The sequence below is a fragment of the Ptychodera flava genome, chromosome 12 (assembly GCF_041260155.1).
Source record: "Ptychodera flava strain L36383 chromosome 12, AS_Pfla_20210202, whole genome shotgun sequence".
In the NCBI taxonomy this organism is placed as follows: Eukaryota; Metazoa; Hemichordata; class Enteropneusta; family Ptychoderidae; genus Ptychodera; species Ptychodera flava.
The window spans coordinates 1,195,960-1,219,164 of record NC_091939.1 but is presented as its reverse complement, the minus strand read 5'-3'; the positions used below and the strand labels follow the sequence as shown (position 1 = coordinate 1,219,164).

The 23,205-nt window shown below is 36.2% G+C and overlaps 1 protein-coding gene across 9 annotated transcripts in view; it reads left to right on the top strand.

Moving 5' to 3' along the window:
• Positions 1-3,989: 3,989 nt before the first annotated feature.
• The window catches only part of LOC139144666 (double C2-like domain-containing protein beta), a 90,563-nt gene continuing 71,347 nt past the window's right edge, over positions 3,990-23,205 (top strand). For 8 of the 9 annotated variants that reach the window (XM_070715390.1, XM_070715387.1, XM_070715386.1 and 5 more), the window contains exon 1: positions 3,990-4,152. The gene's annotated coding sequence lies outside the window, so the exon portion shown is untranslated. The remainder of the gene's footprint in view (positions 4,153-23,205) is intronic. The other variant, XM_070715383.1, reaches the window with a different exon arrangement.

Below are 23,205 nucleotides of genomic sequence, written 5' to 3'. Positions count from 1 at the left end.
TTCCGCCATCATTTTAAGCCCAACACGATTGGAACTAATTTGGGATAATTGGATGGTGAAGTAGGGTCGTTTCAACCTGCATATGTAAGCTCGTCTGCATTTCTTTTTAAGTCATACTATTGTTTTTATGAGTAATTTGTAATATGGCAACATTCATCTATATGGCACCTAACAATTTTGAGAAATTTGAAAAATTTGAAGATCCAATAATTCCAAACTAGTTCCAATCGTGTTGCCCAGATCAGCGTCAGGCCAGATCAGCGTTAATTTTCTTTATTCTGAACGCCGCTGGCTGATATATCAGCGCTAAGTGTGGATTGTATGTTCGGTTATTCATGTTTGTGTATTTGTGTTTGTTTTTGTCTTGTATGTATTTGAGAGTCACCATTGTCTCCAGTTTTTGGATGAATAAAGTAATATTGAATTCAAGTGTATTCGACGTAGGATATACAGCAAATAGTATTTAGCGTTATTATCGTCACTGTCTTATCACTGTTAATATTATTGTTTACATCATCTTCTCTAGAGAAGATTTACATTTTTGTTTCACATCGACACTTGTCTCGCCAAGCTTTCAAAGTGCCCTAGTCGTCTGATGCTACTTTAACTGAGATCTTAAACTCGAGCAACCTGCCATTGCTACGGAATGAAACGATGACGGAGAATGCCGGTGACATTGCTCAACCCTGCCTCATCGAAGGTTTTTGATCAAACTGATCCATGACAATGGTATGGCGTGGCAGTGCCAGCGACGGAGGACAAACTCACTTGAGTGGCTAATCTTTTTTATCGATAAATGATGTAATATTTTGCTCATAACTTACAACTGGGAGATATACTGGCACGTTTTTGTCTATGACGGTATTATTACAATTTAGTTTATAGTTCACGAAGGACTGACTATTGCTTTGCCGTCTGGGTTACTGGTTCTGTTTGCACGGAGGTACTTGGAATATATAAAGTTATGCACGAGACATTCATTGTACAATATATAGTAGATACATATTCATTTCCTAGAAACAAAGCTCATGGAGGCCATCGCCTCAGCTTCTCCCGTATCATGGCGTGTCTCGCTGTTGAGTTACGGCTAGGATCGATGTTCGTCTCTCTCATCGTCCTTCTGTCATATTTTCGAAGCGTGGGATTTTCAGTGTGCCTGCAAGGCGTGGCTTCAATACTATAATAGGTATGAATTAAAGATAAAATATTCCTCCAATCACATATACATGCTGTGGTTATCTGCATAAATGAAAAGTTATCACGTCTTCTGAAATTGAAGTTTTAATGACGCAAAGCTCTATCATCTCATAATTTGTCCCTGGTAATGAAATGTTTATGGTCAAGGTTCCACTCAATGACCAACATAATAAACATTAGAACAATTAATATATTAATTTGTTTGATTTTTTACAGTTCGTGTTTGCGATGTGTGACAGCGAGTATATATTTGAGTGCGAGTGCTTCATGAAGTCTACGCAGCGTGTGTGTGTGTGTGTGTGTGTGTGTGTGTGTGTGTGTGTGTGTGTGTGTGTGTGTGTGTGTGTGTGTGTGTGTGTTGGGGGGGGTTCAGAAAGAAAAATTGTAACATTGACCGCTCAGCTCGATTATTGAACCACTTCTTTTTGAGAGTGGGGATTTCGCCGAGCGGTTTTGACTGCGATGTCTTCGCTAAGTGACTAGGTGCCGTACGTTATAAGTTGGAATACGATCGAAAATCCACTGAATTCTCACTTCTCGTATCACTAATGTAATCATTCACAATTCTCACAACAGAATAACAGAATGTTATTCAAGCTGGAGGAGAACTCTCTGTTTAACAGTATAACTTGTCGCAATAGAAGCAAAATGCATTGATTGCGCATAAAAATATTATCCATTTATTTCTTTTACCATGATCCTCATATTTCGTAGTTTTATATTGTTGTGCATTTTCTGCAAGGCTTTCTAATTTTTCTGAAACAACCCTAATGACAGTGAAACTTCTATACTAAACCTTTTCCTGATATCTGGAATGTTTATACAGGGTAACACTTACTTATGTCACTGCTTGTTTTCCGGCAAAAACAGTGATGTTTAACTCCAAAGTCCTACTGATCCTGTGCTTCCTAAAGGCTAACTTGTCAACGATGCTATCAAAGAAAAAACAAAAATAATTAAACCAAACACGATAGAGGGCGCTATAAACGTACGCTATTTAACTCTCATATCGCCGTCCGAGACTTGACAGTAGCAAGTTGACGGTACTACAATGATGTGCTTTGAACGCCTTGTTACGGACAAAATTGCATGATTGACACTATTTCAATTTCACTCTCTCCATTTTTCAGAACATTCCTTTGTTCATTTGTTTATCTACAGACATGACGCTCCATGTTGATGGTAGACATATCTATTATCAAAGTATTGTTTATGAATAAATTTAACTTTTCAAAAAATCCCACCAGTTTGTTATGCTTACCTCATTCTGTAACTCAGAAAAATGTGTTCTAGCATGGGCTGTTTCTTCCCCAGTCAAATGTTGGGATCGAGTGCGCCAAAGTCGTGTGAAGTCGTGTCCTCCACGATTATGTTGACGCATACTGAGATAAGCGTTCAGACAACTAAAACTGCCACAAACTTGTGTTAATTTTAAATTTACAAAAGCACCTTCTTGGGACAAACACAAGACGCTGAAAATGAGCAAGAATGTATTACATATACGTATTATATTATGTAGGTTTCGTTCATGACTAACGAAGCCAATTACAAACTGGAATTACATGCGGGAACCTGACTTCGTATGTAGTGTTTAGCTAGTTCTCTCTCTCCTTCTCGCTCTCTCTCTCTCTCTCTCTCTCTCTCTCTCTCTCTCTCTCTCTCTCTCTCTCTCTCTGGGAACTCTGACTGAATAACAGTAAACAAAATTAAATACAAAATAGAAAAATAAAAAAACTTAGAAAAAATGTCAGTCGTTTCTTTCTTTGCCTGTCCACTTGTTTGTTTTGTTTACTTGAAATTTTGTTTTTTTCTGTCTATATTTTTCTTTTTTGACCATTTTTAGTCTCACAATTGATCCCTCAGTCATTTATTTGTTCCCTTGTTTACTTGTTTTTGTGTACTTATTTATTTATTGTCTTTTTTTGAACTTTTTCTTCTATTTCTTTCTATTTTTCATTTATTTACTTGTCTTCTATTATTCAGTCAGAGTTTCTCTCTCTCTCTCTCTCTCTCTCTCTCTCTCTCTCTCTCTCTCGTAGTAGTAGTAGTAGTAGTAGTAGTAGTAGTAGTAGTAGTAGTAGTGGCAGTAGTAGTAGTATTTAATTATTGCAGTATGTATACACTACTAAATGAAATCGTGAAGAGATTGCAAGAGTAAATTAACAGGCATTATTTGTAATAAATGTCACCAAGTCCTAGCGTTCATTATGTACCACGATTGGGACCATGTTTTCTGTCATTGTAAATTTATGATCACTTGTGAATTCTTTAGCAATTAATAAATGGTCGCCTACTACTTGTAGACTTTGGCATTGATGTTCGTGGTCTGTACGGTGACGCAATGCTTTGGGAGGGACCGTAGCTTAGTCACATAATTGCTTATTCGACAGTATTAAAACAGGAATATTTTTACCGAAGAGGGCCATCAGCTGTCGACAATGGAATGCCTCAGAATAACCCCTTTGCAGTACATCGAATTCACAATACACATTGGGCTTGACTGCATGTTTCGTTTTACACTCTCGGAACAGAATCAAGGTCGCCTGGCTTGGCAAATCACTGTCATCACTTTAGAAGTCATATGATCTTCAAATAATATTAATATTCATAATTGACAATAATTACGATTTTGTAATGACGGCAAACGCAATGTAATGATCACAAATAATTTGGCTATGTACACAAGTGGCAGTATACAGTATTGCGTAGGGAACTTCAGGTGGGTTGATGCCCGCCCTCTATCATGAAATCACAGCACAGCATTTGCAGTAGTAGTGACGTCACAACCAATCAAATAATGAATTTACAATGGCTAAGCAGTAGTGCTCGGTGGTGTAAGGTGTTTGACTACTGACAGTGTATTTACACACACTGCCATTTCGAATATTGTGTGGTAGAAAATACCGTGAATTTTACCCTGTTGTTGAGGCTGGCTGCACTTCAACATTATAGCAGGTAAGATTTTATGATGCATTGTCAGAAAAACCATGGTTTCCTGACAGTCTAAACTCAACGGGGTTGTGTCTCAGAATCCAACACAGTATAATTCACAGTGTTCCATCATATACGTTCAAATACGTGTCCTGGTTTCCAAATGTGAAGTATTGATCCGTTTCCATGTACAACGGGAGCGCAATTTAGTGTCTTTGCCAACCGGGGCAAAATATTTAAGAACGTTTTCGGGACGTTGGTGAGTCAAACGAAATCGCGTACGGATACGGATTGAGTCTCCAGTCAGTTGTCACTGACAAATTTGCAAGTGTACTACGGTAGACTGCAGTGTAGACAGCTAGACGAGCGATGGTCGACTGAGACCCTGCTGGAGGCCCACTGCATCGAACGCCATGTAATGTACGTACATAATGAACTCGTAGAGCAGCTTTCAAACTGTTTCGATCATTCTAATCTATTATTTAACGATTATATCAAGTGAAAAAATTGTGGCGATTCCCAGGAACTTGAAGTAAGATTAGAGACTCCGCGTTCCGTTTTGTTATTGTTGACACACAAGTGGTGTCTGAGTGGTGAAAGGACAAGGCCCCTCTCTGTCGTCTAATACTGCCTCAGGTGTAACCTCTTTTGAGGCTGTCCAATCAAAAGAGCCTTCGATTTGATGTTTAAATAAAATGTTATAGTAAATCGCTTCTCGGCAATGACGTTGCAGAATTACGTATGGGAGCATGTAGAAATTGTCAAACTTTGAAATTTAGATTTAGTGGGAATTCTATCGTACATTTGTGTTGTAATTTATGATGAAATCTCTATTCATCCAAGGAAGGTGTGGTAATCATATTTGCGGACAAGTCCATTTCTAATTAACATATCGTAAATGACCTTGTCTCTAATCATGCTGAATGGCTGATGTCCTGTGTGAATAGATTAGTTCATAATTGGAAAACACATTTAGGGAGCAGACTTTATTGTTTCAAAATGAATATTACAGTAATAGTATTATGTCGCACAGGAAATTGAAACATTGAAAGTTTGTAATACATATGCCACACATCGCACTCAATGCCCAAAACTGAAATGTTTATATGAATCTAAACTGAAATTTTTGTTGCTTCTTTAAATTCTCGCCCTGTACATTTGTCAATATTCAACACTATACAGAATTCCCAGAAAACAACCATTTTACTGTATGAATTAAATTCCTCTCAAACTACGGTATGTAATTTCTGATCAGCAGAGGGGTACACTTAACTTAGTGTTCAAGGTCAAAGTTACCATATCAATAAAAAATTCACTTCCTTGGAAGTCAAAGGTCAATACGAAATTTGTATTTCTAAAGCTATATACCTACAGCATAAAGTTGTTTTGAATTACGTAAGACATTAAAAGGTAGTATTTGTCATTCTGATCTTTTTATTGCATCACCTTCCTCATCAGTACAGTAGAGAGATTTTCATTTGATAAGCCTAGATTTGTAAAGCTGTCAAGTTCAGCTTTCCTAGGGCACTGTTTTATGGCATACAGATGAAGTTATCCTTGGGCCAAATGAAAAAATATGTGCTTTTGGTAACAGCAACCAATGGCAATGTTAAAGGGACAAAGTCACCCATTTTTCATGAATTTTGTTTGATATGAGATACTATTTGTATTGTTTGACATGTTGAAAGATACTGATTGAATGGATCACCATGCATATATTCGACCCTGGTTTTAGACAAATTAAATGAAACCATCACAAGAATGAATTAATGGTCATGACCATTAATTCATTCTTGCGATGTTTTCATGTGTCGTGTCTAAAACCGGGGTCGAATATATGCAAGGTCACCCATTCATTCAGTATCTTTCAACATGACGAACAAGTAGTATCTCGTATCAAATAAAATTCATGAAAAATGGGTGACTTAGTCCCTTTAAAAGAATCTGTCAGCCTCTTGACATATTTTCGCATTTTCAACAAATTTCAAGATGATTGTCTAAATTTTACTGCATTTTATGGATCTTGGTAAACAAAAAAATTTGCTCAGCTCTACCTACTCTAATTTTTAGAGGCATGTTACCATCATACATAATTGGTGAATCCTAATTTATTGCCTTCTCTTCATAGAGTGTAAAGTACATCACTATTGATAAATATGTATTTGCTTGCTCTACAGAAAGAGTCAAATACAGTTAATTCTGATAGATCTCAATATGGTCAAACTCGTGATTTATGTCATTGTTTAAAATTTATGAAGTAATAAAGTAAATGTTGACTTCATTCTGTCAAATGCTTTAATAATGAATCAATCATTGAGTCCATTATAAATTATTTAGATGTTTATCTCTCTTTGTTTTGATGCTTTAACGAAGTGATCTCTTTCTGCTTTGTATATACTGTTATTGGTTTTCCAAATGTTCATTTGAGTTTGTCTTCGCCACCATCGGTGATTTGAATTGAAAGTTTTAAGTTGATGCAAGTTGGTTCTTTAGAGTTGCCAATAAAACCACCTGTTAATAGGAACTGACACTGAACGTTGGTAATTTTTCAATACTGTAGTGTGATTCATCAGTGGATTTTAAGGCAAATTGTAATTCTTTTAACCAATTCTAAATGCAGGGCAGCTGGATTTAATGCCGGGGTTCATCAGTAATGCTACAGGTGTGCTATGCTATTTGGTCACGTTGCTATTTTGCATAATGGGAACAGACGTTTACTATGACAGTATGAGGAGTTTTTAAAACAATATTTCGTGTGCTGCTGCCTGTTTTCCTCACCCACCCACTCCTTTGCTTGATTCCCTAAATGTGGTTATGGTTTTATCACAAGTCTTTAACCATTCACAGGATTTAATACTTTTTTACTTGTCATATTTCTTTTAGTTTGCCTTTATTGGTCTCTGATAATTAGTGTTCTCAGGGGATAGATTTTAGTTAGTCATTTATTGTTATAGTTTAGTATAGGTCACAAGGGTTCCAGTGTTCTCCCCAAACAGTTTATTTTGCATATTCATTACACATTTGCATTACAATAGGAGAACCTGGTCCCTTACTGTGTGTTCTTACTTTCAGTTTTTTTTTGCAGTTTTCTGTATAAAATTAACCCCTATTGTACCAAGACGCTTGCGTATACATGTATGTCACCCATGTTCGTTGTCTGCCCACTTTTAACCATTATAGGGACTTGTGTCAACATTGTGATTGTGTGTTTTCAGATTTTCAGTATTGTACTCATGGCATGACATGATTTGTTGGAGACTGTTAAATTGTACAATATTTGAACATGTGACCAGATATTGTATGTACAAAATGAAAATGTTGTCAAAATGTGTGCCGACTTGTCATTTAAATTCTTATTAATTTATCACAAAAACTTGCACCCGAAATGAATCATACATAAATTTTGATGAAACTTATAAATTAATATAATGGCTATTAGACTTTTTATAGCAGACAATTTTAGTGGCCATTTATGATTGTTGACTTGACTGTCCATGAAAGCCTGAGTGTCAATTCTTTGCAAACAATTTTTCACATTTTACAGTCCTATAAGTAGAGAATGTTATTGAACAATTTTGTGTTGTTTCCTATGTACATGTAGACATGTATTATACCTCAGAGTCTGTCAGTTTTGAATCAGAATTTTGTCAGTCAGCTTTCTGATAGTTTATATCCTGCTGAAGATGCCTTTTCCAGCATTTTCAGAGTTTCTTTCAAAGAGTCAAATGATTGTTTGAATGAAGGCTTCATTCATTCATTCATTCATTCAGCTTGTTTCCCTAATTCAGCACAGTTTAATACATTGCAACGAATCTAGAAAAAACCTATGCAAATTTGGGCCAAGTTACAATATATTGAGCATCCTTTATATATGCTGGCAGCACTGGTATTTGGAGGCATTGCAATTGAATGCTCATCGTCATCCTGAGACTTAGGATCCTCAGCAATGCACTTTCTTTATTTACTGGTATTTGGAGTTGAACAAAGTGGAGAGGGTTTGAAAGAGATAACTGTGTGTGTTAAATTTCCTTGGTATTACCATCATCTGTCTTGTCATTTCCTTGAGCTATCTCAGAAAAATACACACAGACAATTAACTTCAAGTTTCAACCTCGGAATTCAAGAAATCATCAAATGAATAATTATCCTTTGATCTTTTGTAATTCACTGCTTTTCTAAGCTTTTGCCACCATGGCAATCGATTATGTGATTTGATCATACATGCATGCTGCAATGAACTGACCGGTGTTTCAATGAACAGACTAATGTTTCAATGATCTGACTAGTGTTTCAATGAACTGTTTTGTATGTCAGTGAACTGACTAGTGTTTCAATGAACTGATTTGTATGTCAGTGAACTGACTAGTGTTTCAATGAACTGATTTGTATGTCAGTGACTGACTAGTGTTTCAATGAACTGATTTGTATGTCAGTGAACTTACTAGTGTTTCAATGAACTGACTAGTGTTTCAATGAATTTACTTGTAGAGAAATTTAAAGTTCTTGTCATTTTGTACACAAGTTACTTTCACTGTTTCAGGACCTATGAAAATTTCTCATATTGAAAGGGTGTGTCCAACCTAATATGGACAGAGTACCACTGTGATGGTTGTTTGATAAGAATGTTAATATTGACCTACTGGTACATGTACCGGTATACCAGTAATGTTACTACTTGAAAACACATCCTTTTCATATACTGGTACACATACCAGCAATCTGAACAACAAATCACTCCTTAATAATGATCAACATCTACAAGTTAAAAGCAAGATTTGCTGGTAGGTTTCTGTCTAAGAGTTCAACTGATGGATGTATGAGTACCAGCACCTTGTGGTTAGAGTGTTGATATAAATCTGACCATATTGACTAGACGGATGGTCAGTTATGAATGAAAAGGTCAGTGAGTGACCACAGAGGTCAGAAACACTTGACCAGTACTACATGTGACTACAAGGTTTATTGATCCCCTTTCAGTGACCTAGCATGTTAGTCCCCACGGACACCGTCCGGGGGGACTTATAGGTTTGGTCATGTCCGTGCGTGCGTGCGTCCGTCCGTGCGTCCGTCCGTCCGTCCGTTCACGCAGATATCTCAGAGATGCCTGAAGCGATTTCATTCAAACTTGGTACAATGATTACTTCATATGTCATACAGATGCACGTCGATTTGTTTTGTGATACGATCCAATATGGCTGCCAGGCGGCCATTTTATTACGATTTTTAGCTACTATAGACTATAGTCTATAGAAGCTATTGGGATGGGTATCCGTCCGGCGTCCGTCGTCAGTCTGTATGTATGTATGTATGTATGTCCGTTTGTGAGGCGTCCGTCCACTCAAATATCTTGAGAACCGCAGTACTTACTGATTTGATATTTGTTGTGTAGATTAAAAATATGATTTTAAGAAACTATTTTTTTTAATTTTTTGATATTGTTGAAAATAGGCAAATTAATGCCAAAAAAGGCGTTTTTGGTAAAAAATCTTCTTCTCCATAACCGCTGGTCAGACAGCTTTGTTATTTGGTATACAGGTCCCTAGGGACAACCCAACTTAGATTTGTTCAAATCGTGATGAAATATACAAATCTGTATTTTTTAGGAATTTTTTTTGTCATTTTTGATCAAAATTTGACTTACATTGTATGTAATTCTTGTACTGTATAAACCCTATCAATTCACCCAGAAAGAAATAATTAATATGATTTTAAATGATTGAATGAATTAGGAAATCATCAAAGCTAAAATAATTTTAGTGTAGAATTATCAGAAAGTCCAACTTTTTTTGACAGTTCATAGTGAAATGCTTACCATCTTGGAGGATTAAAACATGTAAAGGCAACTTTCCTGAATCCCAACTTTGACATATTCTGAACCGTCATTTATTGTGCCCTGTATGTTATGTAAAAGAAATTGTTCAAAATAGTTTGTCAATATAGGGTGGTCAAATAAATAGAGATAGAGAAAGTTCTAATTTCCATTTATGGTTGACTTGGTAAGGATAAATAAAATTACTTTTTGAGGAAAAAAAATAGAGTGGTCAATTAAACGAGTGGTCAAAGTGATAGGGTTTTTATGGTAAATCTGGGCTGTAAGATTCCTCATATGCTATTTATAGCAATTATGCAATCTGTGTAAACAGTGCAATGAAAGTGTTACATGATGCTTTTTGATGACCTTGAACTTCTTAAGTTTCAAACATTTGTCTCTTCAGTGTGCTTTCTCTGAGTACGTAAAGTCTCAACTTATTCAACAGAACTTACTTACAATGTTAATTTGAAAATTAAAATGTGCTTGGATGAAAATACTGATAAAAAGATAACCAGCTTAAAATTCTCTATAACCTGACAGATATGCTGTTTTTTTTTTATGACGAAAATCTTGATTTAAGCAAGTCTTGTTTACTTTAATTAGAATGTAATTAACTCTTGTTTATTAGCTACTATAGACTAATATAGTCTATAGAAGCTATTGGGATGGGTATCTGTCGGCGTGCACTGTCAGTATGTATGTATGTATGTATGTATGTATGTATGTCCATTTGTGAGGTGTCCGCCCACTCAAATATCTTGAGAACTGCAGTACTTACTGATTTGATATTTGTTGTGTGGATAAAATATATGATTTTGAGAAACTCTTTTTATTAATTTTTGATATTGTTGAAAATATGCAAATTAGCACCAAAAAAGGCGTTTTTGGTAAAAAATCTTCTTCTTCATAACCACTGGTCAGACAGCTTTGTTATTTGGTATACAGGTCCCTAGGGATAACCAAACTTAGATTTGTTAAAATTGTGATGAAATATGCAAATCTGTATTTTTACGGAATTTTTTTTTCCATTTTTGGTCAGGCCATCCTGAAATGAGCTATCAAAGATATCCACCTTCTTCATCAATACATGTGTCACAAAAGGTTGTTCTCTACATAACACAGCAGAGCTCTGTCAACTGTTGAGTCGCTTGTTTTTTCAAAACCGCTGGTCAGACAGTTTTAATATTTCATACAGTCAGGAAATACTTAATTTTGTATCCATATCTATAGTAGCTTCAGGGACTTTGGCCCTATGTTTTCATGTACAGAGCCATAATTCAGGCATGTTTCAACTGATTTTATTCAAAGTTGGTACAAGGACATTGACCAGTGTCATAGATATGCACGTCGATTCTTTTTGTGATACGATCCAATATGGCCGCCGTGCGGCCATTTTGTTACGATTTTTTCATGTACAGAGCCATAACTCAGGCATATCTCAACCAATTTCATTCAAAATTGGTACAAGGACATTGACTTATGTCATACATATGCACATCAATTTGTTTTGTGATACGATCCAATATGGCCGCCAGGCGGCCATTTTGTTACGATTGTTTCATGTACAGAGCCATAACTCAGGCATATCTCAACCAATTTCATTCAAAATTGGTACAAGGACATTGACGTATGTCATACATATGCACATAGATTTGTTTTGTGATTCGATCCAATATGGCCACCATGTGGCCATTTTATTACGATTTTTTCATCTCCTGAACTACAACTCAGACATGTATCAAGCGAATTTATTCAAAAGTATTTTTATCACAGACCTAATGAAGAGGACTCTATCCTCTCTGAGGACCTGTAATCAAAGCACCCATTAACAAGTGGGGACTGTGTCATCAACGATGACTTGTTCTGTTTAAGTACTGTATTGTTATAAATACTGTACAGTCATTGCTATTTATCCTGGAAATGCATTCACTGATGCATGGATGTTCATCATGAAGTTTCATTGTACCAATAACGGTACATGTATGTCATTTCTATCACCAGCTGTTTGTTATCACCTTTCCTTTTTTTCTGCACTATTTTAATAGCTAAGGTACAGATACATGTAAGTTTGTTTTGTTTCTAACATTGAACACTGTGTACAGGTAGATACTCAAATTCTTTATGTTGCTCGAACACTTTTACATGTGAATTGAAGATTCTATGACCGGCTCATTTCTCAAGATAAATTTCCTCTCATTTTTTTGGTCTAAAATGTATTGGTGTATGATTCAGCATGTGATGCTATACAAACTGAACATGTACCGTGCATCTGCACTGAGCAAATTATGATTATCATAGCATTTGACAAATGTGCCAGTATGTACCTGCCACCATACAATGTATAATATTCCTGAGTTTAATATTCAAAACCTAAAGTGAGAAAATGTTACCATTGTATGTTTTAATAATATCGCCTCTGTGAATAGGTACGTAGGCCAGGATTTACTTCCATTTTGACTTTGGATTTCTGTAATCCCCTACCCCCAACTCCAAAATGTATATTTAATGTGAGATGGACAGTCAACTTTGTTCTTTCAATTACTTTTAAGATTAAAAAAATCTGTGGGTTTTTTTTCGGCAGATTCTGGTTTTTATTTCCTGGGGATGTATTCCTGTGATTACACCTCTGTGCTTCTTTTCATCGGTGACATTTTAAAATTCACAGATGTTCGTAATTCATGTAGGCGTTTAATGTGGACAGTCACAGAACGTTGAAATCCCACGTGTCTTCCACGTTGTATTTTACAGGAACTATTGACCTTTTCCACCCACAGCTACTTCTGTGAACAAATATCGGTATCTTTACAATCTAAGTTTGTATTGCCATGTCTCAGTATTCAATTTCTGATACCAGATCCAAATTGATACTTGACATATATTAAATCACATGTTGTAAGTTTGATTATAAAATGAATGCTGTTTATATCTACAGGTAAATAATTATATTCCATTTTGTTCTTCATTAATTTTTACCCACAATTGACAGGTTTTAATTTAAAATAATACTTTGTTTTTATGTACGTGCTTTGAATGATGTGTCATTATGGTGACAGTTACAAAAACACAATACAATTAAAGGGACATTAACTGTAACTTGTGGCAAGTTTTTCAGTATTCTGCTTCTGTATATCAACTATGCTGAAATTTCAAGCATTCTTTTTGTCAACACAGCTTGTCTGTGTGTAGTGATCATTGTTTATTGTTTACAAATGAATTTTAGTCCAGACTTAAGTACAATTTTTAACAATAACTGAATAACGATGGAGATTGTACTCATATAGGTTGTGTTAATATGCTAAATACTTGGCATTAAATTACAGTTTAGGGATTCAATGCAGAAAGTGTAGGGAAAACACAATACAAAAGTTCTAAAAAAATAGCCAAAAGATACAGCTTATGGAGCTTTAAAGTAATATGTGCCTTGAAACAGTGTTTTTTAACTTTCACTCAAAGTTTTCTCAAGGTAAACTTTAACCTCGTTGTCTCTGTCATGTTCAAGAATAAATCAGGGTCCCAGTGAAAATTGGAGAATTACTGTATTCGTTCAACTATGAGACCCTGCTCGGGTATACATGTAGGACCCTGTCCTTCTTTTTAGAGAATTTTCTAAAATGCTATCAAAAACAAATTACCAAATTTAAGTAGGAAAATAAGACTAGTAAAAACTATAATTACTCCACAAGTTTCAAAATGAATTTTCAGAAGCGGTAGACCAGCAAAGTATTGCATAATATCATAGTCTGAAACATTGACCCTGAAGTGCATTCTACTGTGCCTTGATAATTACGGTACATGCATTAGAGGGCAGTCAACAGTGTTCGCGGTGACTTTTTTCTCCTCGCGTACGGCATACGCATTAGTCTGCTAAAATTGCGTAATGGCTGGATTTGAGTGCGTAATTTCACTTCCGCACTTGATTGATGAAAAAACTGACTGCAAAATACAATGTTCCGTTGAATAAACCTACACTACATATTCGGATTGTACGATGTAATATTATTTTAATGAAAACAGTTTAACGAACGACTTGAACAATGTTGAAACGTTACAGCGAAGGGTATACATGCGACCGTCAAAACACATCGGGCAACCCAAAATTAGAGTTATGGCAGCTTATCCAGACGGTTTCTGGACGTTTCGGCACCAAGTCGTTTCGGCACCGCAACCCAAGACGTTTCGGCACCGCTGAAGGCTACTTGTGGGAACTAGTGCTGGAGCGTAATGTTACAAATCAAAGCATTAAAAAGTATAGTGTCAACTAACATTCACGTACATGCTTTAATCTTTATGAGAACATGGGAAGAGACCGTAAGAAAAAACTTTATATCGTTTTCAAATCTGTGACACAAGTTTATCGATATCAATAGCCGCTGACACGGCAAAATTAAAGTTTGAAAGCGGTGACAAAACAGCACGGCAAAATTCACACAAAATGCACATAAAGTACTGGTCAGAACGCGAAGGTCACGCTTACGAATATGACGGATCAGTAAATTACTAAATAGTTTGAAAAAAAAAATCGAAACAGATGCCGAAACGTCTTGGGTTGCGGTGCCAAAGTGACTTGGGGTCGGAAATTGAGAGGCCGAAATGACTTGGGCCGAAACGACTTGGTGCCTTAATGACCAGTTACCATCCAGACACTTGTGCAATGTTCAAAATTTATCGGGACTCCGACGAGCTCTACCGATGAATCATTTTTTTTCATGGACTCGTAGAGCAAAGTTGAAAGAAAACAGATTTGTCTGCTTCGACGCCATGCTGCATGTGTGCTTGATCAAAATTTGGGAACAGCGAGACGCGATGATCGTGCACGGTTGGCATTTATATAATTTGTCGCAGCATTTCTGTCAATCACTCACTTTCAGAAACTATCGCTCGCCTGAAAATTAGCAACGTAATTCATAGGCTCAGCTGACATGATAACGTGCCTAACGTGATAACGTGTGGACTACGATGCCGATTTTTCAGACAACGCCCAGAGAATCCAAAACTTTCCACACAAAATGAGTAATTGACAGAAATGTGTTGCAACAAATTTCGTCTGGTTGTCGCCTAAACTCAGTTGTGGGGAGTGCTTTCGGTGTTATCCTTTGCGTATAGAAAACGCATAACGATGAAAAAAATGCGTAAAGAGTCAATTTCAATGCGTAAATACGCACGATTTTTGCGTAAACGCGAACTCTGGTCAATGAGGAAAGTTAAAAACCCTGCCTTTGAATCATGGAATTGTGACCTATGAATTAATTAATTACTGCAAATAGTGAATTTACAAAATGAAAGAAATGGAAAAAGTGAAGTCTGCCATCATCAGTATAAATGGTTTAGAAAGTAAACTTTGTCAGTTTTCTGTGATACATTCAAATTTTTATGGGTTTGTGAATCTGGATAACAAATGTTTCCATTTCATACTCACTCAAGATGAAAAGTTACCGTCAGGCTTGATTTAGTTGATGAATCTGTGTTATTTCTGTACTGGTCTGTTTATTATCCATTGTAGGATGTTTTTTACATGATCAACCATGCATTGCTTTGCCAATTACCTCATACAGTGTTGCAATTACAACAATGCATCTCCAGCTCTTAACACTAATCAAAAGTGCTCCCACTTACATCTTTCGAACTTAATAAAAAGTTGGGTCTGAGGTCTACCGGGTAGTGAACGCCAGAATGTACCGGTGTACATCAAATTCTAATCATTAATATCCAGTCATCCCTTTCCACCAGACAGGCTGTATACAGACTTTAGATTTGTTTATAGCATAGAAATCAAGGAAGCTGTGTAGTGCACGGTTCTATAGTAAATACTGCTATGCCATACATGTTTAATCAGCCTTGTTATTGGAGTCAAATGATGATATTTGATACTAATTTATATTTATATGGAGACAGAAGTACTTTTCTGTATTCTATAGCATGTGCTAAATTTAAACAATGCTCAATGCACAATTTTATGTCCTATATAGGGTTCTCTAAAGCTTGCAAAAAAATGGGGACACACAATTTACATAACCATGCACAATTTCCATATTATTTTTGTGGTTCTAATGATGGCATCACATTTGACTGGTACATGTAGGTATGCACAGGTGAATGACTCCTGTGACCTTTCATCATGATGTGGTATACCTGCAGGTAAGCAGCCATACATGTAGGGTAGGCCATCATTGCCAAATTACAAACCACTCTATTTGCATAAGCTTTGATTGAGAGTTACAGAGCAGTCTTAAAGTTCATTCTATAAATTGAGCAATACAGCCCCTTACTTGCAGGTATACATCTGTATAACTTCATGTATTGACTGACTGATTTGACAAACTGAATTGATCAATGATTGCTGTAAATATTTTGTTTGCCCAAAGAAGGGTTTCTGACATGTGTGTATTGTACGGTTCTGATCAAGCGTTAATTGCCCATAATTATAAATAAAACTCTTACCATACCAATAGAGTGCCATTGTGCTATTTTCACTCACGACAATTGACTGATGTCATCATCTGCACATATAGGATTGTGCAGGCATGGGATATCTGTGTCACATATAGGATTGTGCAGGCATGGGATATATGTATCTGTGTCACATATAGGATCGTGCAGGCATGGGATATCTGTGTCACGTATAGGATTGTGCAGGCATGGGATATCTGTGTCACATATAGGATTGTGCAGGCATGGGATATCTGTGTCACATATAGGATTGTGCAGGCTAGGCATGGGATATATGTATCTGTGTCATATATAGGATTGTGCAGGCATGGGATATCTGTGTCACGTATAGGATTGTGCAGGTATGGGATATATGTATCTGTGTCACACATAGGATTGTGCAGGCATGGGATATCTGTTTCACATAGGATTGTGCAGGCAGGGGATATCTGTGTTCATATGTGAGTGGCATACATTGTACTCTGCAACAGTTGTACAGCTGCAGTAAACATGAAAATGAAATTAATTTTTACATCCGATAATACATGTAGACTGTGCATTTCTTTATGAAACTTTGCTGTTCTTGTCTTGATAAATGACATATAAATTCAATAGAATCTTGAAAGCAGACAGCAGCAAAATTGTGATTCTATAAAATAGTATAGAAAGTTAAATTGCGGTGTATTAATGTTAATTTTTAATAAGGGACTGTTTTGAAATATGCCGTAGATGATATTTGTTAAGCCAAAAACAAGATTTTTACAAGTGTTCAAATTGCAAATAATTTTTGTTCTCCTTTACATTTTATTGTGACGTAATATGAAGACACAAAAATAATAAAAATATATATAAATAAATTGATAAACAGGTGAATTAATAGATTAATATACATAAATAAATAAAGTCCTTCCTGTTGAATCCAGGAGTATCAAAAGAATTTTACTAAAGTTTAAGAAGACAGAAATGGAGATAAATCATCTCGGAATTTCCGTACTACTATCAGATACACAATGAGGAATCCAAGTAACAGCATGACTAGGGTGGAAGAGAGCCTCTGTAGAATTTCCTTAAGTATCAAGATGGAACTCTTGAATCTTATCCTGCCAAGTCTGTCTGTAACCGTCACGTCAAGTTGGATAGATACATGTATATACGGTATATTATACGGTATATATATATATATTATATATTATACGGTATATATATGTCCCAGGGCTCGAAATTAACTTTATTCCCCGGTAGTCCACTTGGGCTACCATTTTCTGAAGTTGGTAGCCCAGTGACAATGGCTGGTAGCCCATCCATATTTTAGTGTAGGCATGAGCCGCACAACAGAAGCTCAAGCCCCAAGGCCAACCAAGGCTGCAATTATTGCAGCTAAGTTATAGGGATAATTTTGTTCATTAACCAGACAAGGAAAAGCTATTTTTCAAGATTCTGCTCATGAAGTGAATTCGCTAGTCATTTGATGTGAATACTTGAACACCTGTATTGACAACAGTGATACTCAAAAGTTTGGTAACCTACATGTATTGACAAGCATTTTCATTCTCAGAGTTGTATGCAAATTTTGATAGTAACTTGTCATGACAATGACCAAGATCTTCTCAGCAGACTGCAGACTGTAGCACAGTCCTGTAAATTTCCCATAATTCATTGCGATTTGTATCCTCAGAGATTCCCCAGAGAAGTCTACCAGGTCTCCCATGTGTAGACAAATTCATAGACTAGTTGTAAAAATTCTGAAAGCATACTTTTAAGGATACTATTCTTCTCAATTCGCATGATTTGGACAATTGTGCAAGATTGAGAGAGGAGATAACATTTTTGTAAAATTTTCCTCTGATTGTGTCTTCAGCCATACAGAATAATGTGATGGAAAGTAGGGAGACCAGTTGCACCTGTTTTTGAAACAAAAGGATATTGATTTTTTCCAATGGAAATGACAAAAGAAATTTGCATTCCAAGTTTTCTCCGAGAATGACCCCTTCAGGTCGTCATAACTTGCTGCCTAAAAAGTATGGCATTTGTAGTACCTACAAAACGTGACTTCCATAGTTGTGTAATGGTTATTTGGAAATTTTTGCTGAAATTTCTAAACATACTTTTACTTGATATTATTTATCAATTATTCTGATGCTGCACATTATTGCTTGCATAAAGAACTGAAAAAGTTATAAGAAAAGTAACCTTCAAGGATACAAATCAAAGAGAATTGTGGGTAATTTGTGTGAAGCATGGGCTTTCTGTGGATAGGGAGGAGGCATTAATCATTGTGATTGATACATTTGATCAAAATTCAATGAAAATGTGTTTTCATTGGCCATCATTTTCTGTACCTGTCATCCAAAAGTATATCAGTTCAGACATTGAAACTTTGTTGCAAAGTTACACTGCACAGTTGTCTTGTAATTTGCATAGTCTAGCCTTCCCGACTGAGTCCAGCTGGCCAAAGTGATGGACCAAACATAGCATGCTTAGTACTGACTGAATTTTATGAGCTATCATTGGCTACCACTAATTTTGAGCCCTGTTGTCCAGGTACTGGTATATCTTGTATTAGAACAGACCTCTAGAACATTCAAAATCTTCTGAAAACATTTATTGTAAACATGATTGTTACTTAAACTTTGCCCATTCTGACATACATGTACATGCCATGTACCTGTAGGTGAAAATATGTTGCAGATGACACGTGACAGGTCTAGCAGCTAGTAGGTTACAAAAATTCAGAGAATTTCAGATTTAATATTTTCACAAAACAGCTGTGGCAAGTTTTGTATTTGCTGTATTTGCTGTTTTGTATTTTTATTTCGTGTTCTGGCCTTGGTTTCACAGTACCGCAAAATATGCATTTATGGCAGCCGTAGTATCTCTAAAAATTGTAAATATCATTGAATGAACAAGAAAACACATACGGCCAGCACAAATGTTTCTCACTAGACTGAGGTCAGCACCATTTCACAAGTGGTGTAGCCACAAACTGATGACGTCAAATCGCCGTACACAAAACACAGACGCCTTGAAATTATGACACTGTGTATTGTGTACGGCAGATTGACATCATCATTTTGTGGCTATACCGCTTATAAAATGATGCCCTGAGGTCAGTATTTTGCACATGAAACAACTGGTAAATTACATCTATAACATTCTTAGTATTTATAACATACTGACAAGTACATATAGAGGCATCATTTTACAAGTGGTGTAGCCACAAACTATTGATGTCAAATTGCCATACACAAACACAGATGCCTTGTAATTATGGCACTGTGTGTCGTGTACGGCGATTTGACGTCATCATTTTGTGGCTATACCACTTGTAAAATGGTGCACATATAGAATTTTTGTGTGCGCATCTGCACATATACCGGTATTGCTTTGCATCCTATTGATCCTATTATCGATCCTTTAATCCTATTTTAGGGAAATTTTTTTATATATTTGGAATTGGAATTATAAATAGTAAATGTTTCTGTATCATATTATCATTAGAAGCTCCACCTACAGAAAAGTTGTAGATACATGTATGCTAGATGCAACATGACTTGTGGAATAGTGCTTTAATTGCGCAACTGTTGTGAGCATTAACATTCCCTAATTTGATCAGGGACTATTGATGACTTGATGAAGAATTCACAGTACTTATGCAGTCTAATATAAAGCATTTGCAGTGACATTGGTCAATTAATGGGGAAAAAATCAATATGGTGAAACTGAGGGCAGATGTGTATATACTTATGTTTATCAGTGAATAGCTGAAAATTATATTTTACTGTGTTGAAATTTTTACTGACATGACATAAGATGTAGAAGATACACCCTGTTGGGGCCCTTGATGACACTCAGTCATGTTGTTTGCTCCAGGTTATACAGTACCTAAAGTGTCACGTTATGTAGTTCATCCCTTGGTTTTGGTAAGTGTAGGTCACCCTTGCCGTCTTGAGCTAGCAGTTGTAACTGGTAGCAAGGTAATATAGTAAATGAATGCATGAACCGCTAGTCTAGAATTCATTTAAAATTGGATAAACTGTAAAACAGTGTTTGAGTTCATTATTCCTGTCCTCAACTTGTAAATTATCATGTAAAAAATTTTCCAAGGACATGTCTCCTGTACTTTAAATTCATCCAAGATTTTAGTGTTTGGTATAATCCATGTTTTTAGAGCAGTTGTTGTGATTACAGCGAAGTCCTGTAAAGCATATCTGTTCATCCGTTTATGAGGGGATTAGAAAAATGAGGCTTTGGTGAAGATCCTCTCTAACATATTACATATAATGCAGGTCAGGTAAAATCTTATTCATAAAAATGCTAATGATCTGATTGTAACTCCCATGTCACTGGAGATGCATCAGAAACATAAATTCTAAATTCATATTTAAAGTTTTCAGATTTTTGAAATGAGACTACTACATAAACATTGAATATTTAAGCAATAAAGCACGCCCAGCGACGGTATACCACGAGATCGAGTGGTATACCGTCGCTGGGTGTGATTTATTGCTATTATATCATAACAGTGTATTGAAATTCTGGCGTATAACGTCAAAAAAAGGATTTTTGCTCAAGCTGAGAGCTCGCGCTTATGCCAGCTGTGGTATATCGCCAATATACCACAGTTCTTTTTGCGTCTCGACCAATCAGATCGCTGTATTTGTGCCATCAATATACTGGTATGATATAATGTAGAATATTGAATACATGAAAGCAGTGCTCAAAAAAATTACATTTCTTCTGATTTTTCCCTATATTTGCATGTTTTTTTGCTTTGCAAATAAAATAATACTCTTGCAACAATTAAGAATAAGCCGCATTTTATAATCTTACACATTTACTAAATTTCCACCAGACCCAAGCCCAGAACACATGTACAGCCTTCAGTGTCTAGATTTTGTCTAGATTTGTGTCTGTTTATCTGAATGCTATCTTGAAGTTGAAGAAATTATTGTAATGAAGTGAACATGGAGACAGCAATGTGTATGCCATACAAATGCATTAATTGCCATGTATGTATTGTTGCACAATCCAATATACACACAAGTTTTGATTAGAAATGTTTCCATGCAAAGAGGAGGAACAGTTTCTTTCAAATGTGAAAGAAAGAGAATATTCTTATAAATTTGTTTACACATGGTGCAAGTAAAGTTGTTATGCATCCAATCAGGGCAGTGGATACGCTGCAATATAATAAAGTTATGTACATGTAGTTTTTGCATCAAGGCTAAAAATATTAGCTGTTTTTTCTACTATTATGGTTCACGTTTCAACATTTCTTACATGTAAATTTAGAAAACTGAATGGTGTAGTTTGGACTTGAACCCTACCAATGTACCATAACATATTCTGATACATGTATGCGATTAGTTTGATATGGCCTGAAAAGATGTTTAGGAGAAAACGCTGGTAAAAGCACTTCGTCAAATTATAAATATTGTGAAAGAAGTAATGGTTTGTTTGGATCAAAATCTCCTCTTGAGGAATTTTGAATGTTCAAGATGCTGTCAGGCAAAAGAGTGTAGTGTTACAGTATTGGTTATTAGTCCCCACGGACACCGTCCGGGGGGACTTATAGGTTTGGTGATGTCCGTGCGTGCGTCCTTGCGTGCGTGCGTGTGTGCGTCCGTCCGTCCGTTCACACAGATATCTCAGAGATGCAAGAAGCGATTTCATTCAAACTTGGTACAAGGATTACTTCATATGTCATACAGATGCACGTCGATTTGTTTTGGGATACGATCCAATATGGCCGCCAGGCGGCCATTTTATTACGATTTTTTCATGTACAGAGCCATAACTCAGACATGTTTCAACCAATTTTATTCAAACTTGGTACAAGGACATTGACCAATGTCATAGATATGCACGTCAATTTTCTTTGTGATACGATCCAATATGGCTGCCAGGCGGCCATTTTATTACGATTTTTTCATGTACAGAGCCATAACTTAGACATGTTTCAGGCCAGGAAGAAAAAATTAATTGTTCATCGGAATCGCCGCTTCTATTTTGGCATATATGGAAATTTTTTTTTTTTTCGATCGCGGCAAATTCTTACTTCCGCATTACAAATATTTTTAGTACTGCCGATGGTGGCGCCCTACACTGTGTCGGGTTTTCGTGGGCACGGGATTTTGAATGAGACTTCATTCGTGTTCGGACTTAGTTGTCCGCCAACACGTTGTTGTTACGTCTGAATTTGGCGAATCACGACGCAAAGTGGGTCGATTTGGCCAGAAATTTGCTCGTTTTGTAAAGGTTAGTACACGTCACATGAGTATTAATTTCATCGCCAACATTCGACGTGATGGCCAACAGTTAGTTCCAGAGACGCTGTTCAGTGCAGTGTTTGTCCTGATATTACGTTCGGCGATTTGTTCAACAAGATCGTGACAGCAGATGGACGGTGCATCCGATTGAATGAAAATTGCATCGAAAGTATAAAAATTTACGGCAATGACAAAACACATGGTTGCGTCGATGTTAAAGTACGATCTGAATGATGACTCACAGTCGCTTGGTGGGCTATAATTTAATCAATCAATCAATCAATCTTTTATTACTCAACACACACTGACAGAGAGTGTGGTATGGTACATTTCAGATGAAAGAACAACATGTCCAAAACTTAACACTATTCTATCCATAGACGTTAAAGTACGATCTGAATGATGACTCACAGTCGCTTGGTGGGCTATAATTTAATCAATCAATCAATCAATCTTTTATTACTCAACACACACTGACAGAGAGTGTGGTATGGTACATTTCAGATGAAAGAACAACATGTCCAAAACTTAACACTATTCTATCCATAGACGAGTGTACAGAAGCGAGAA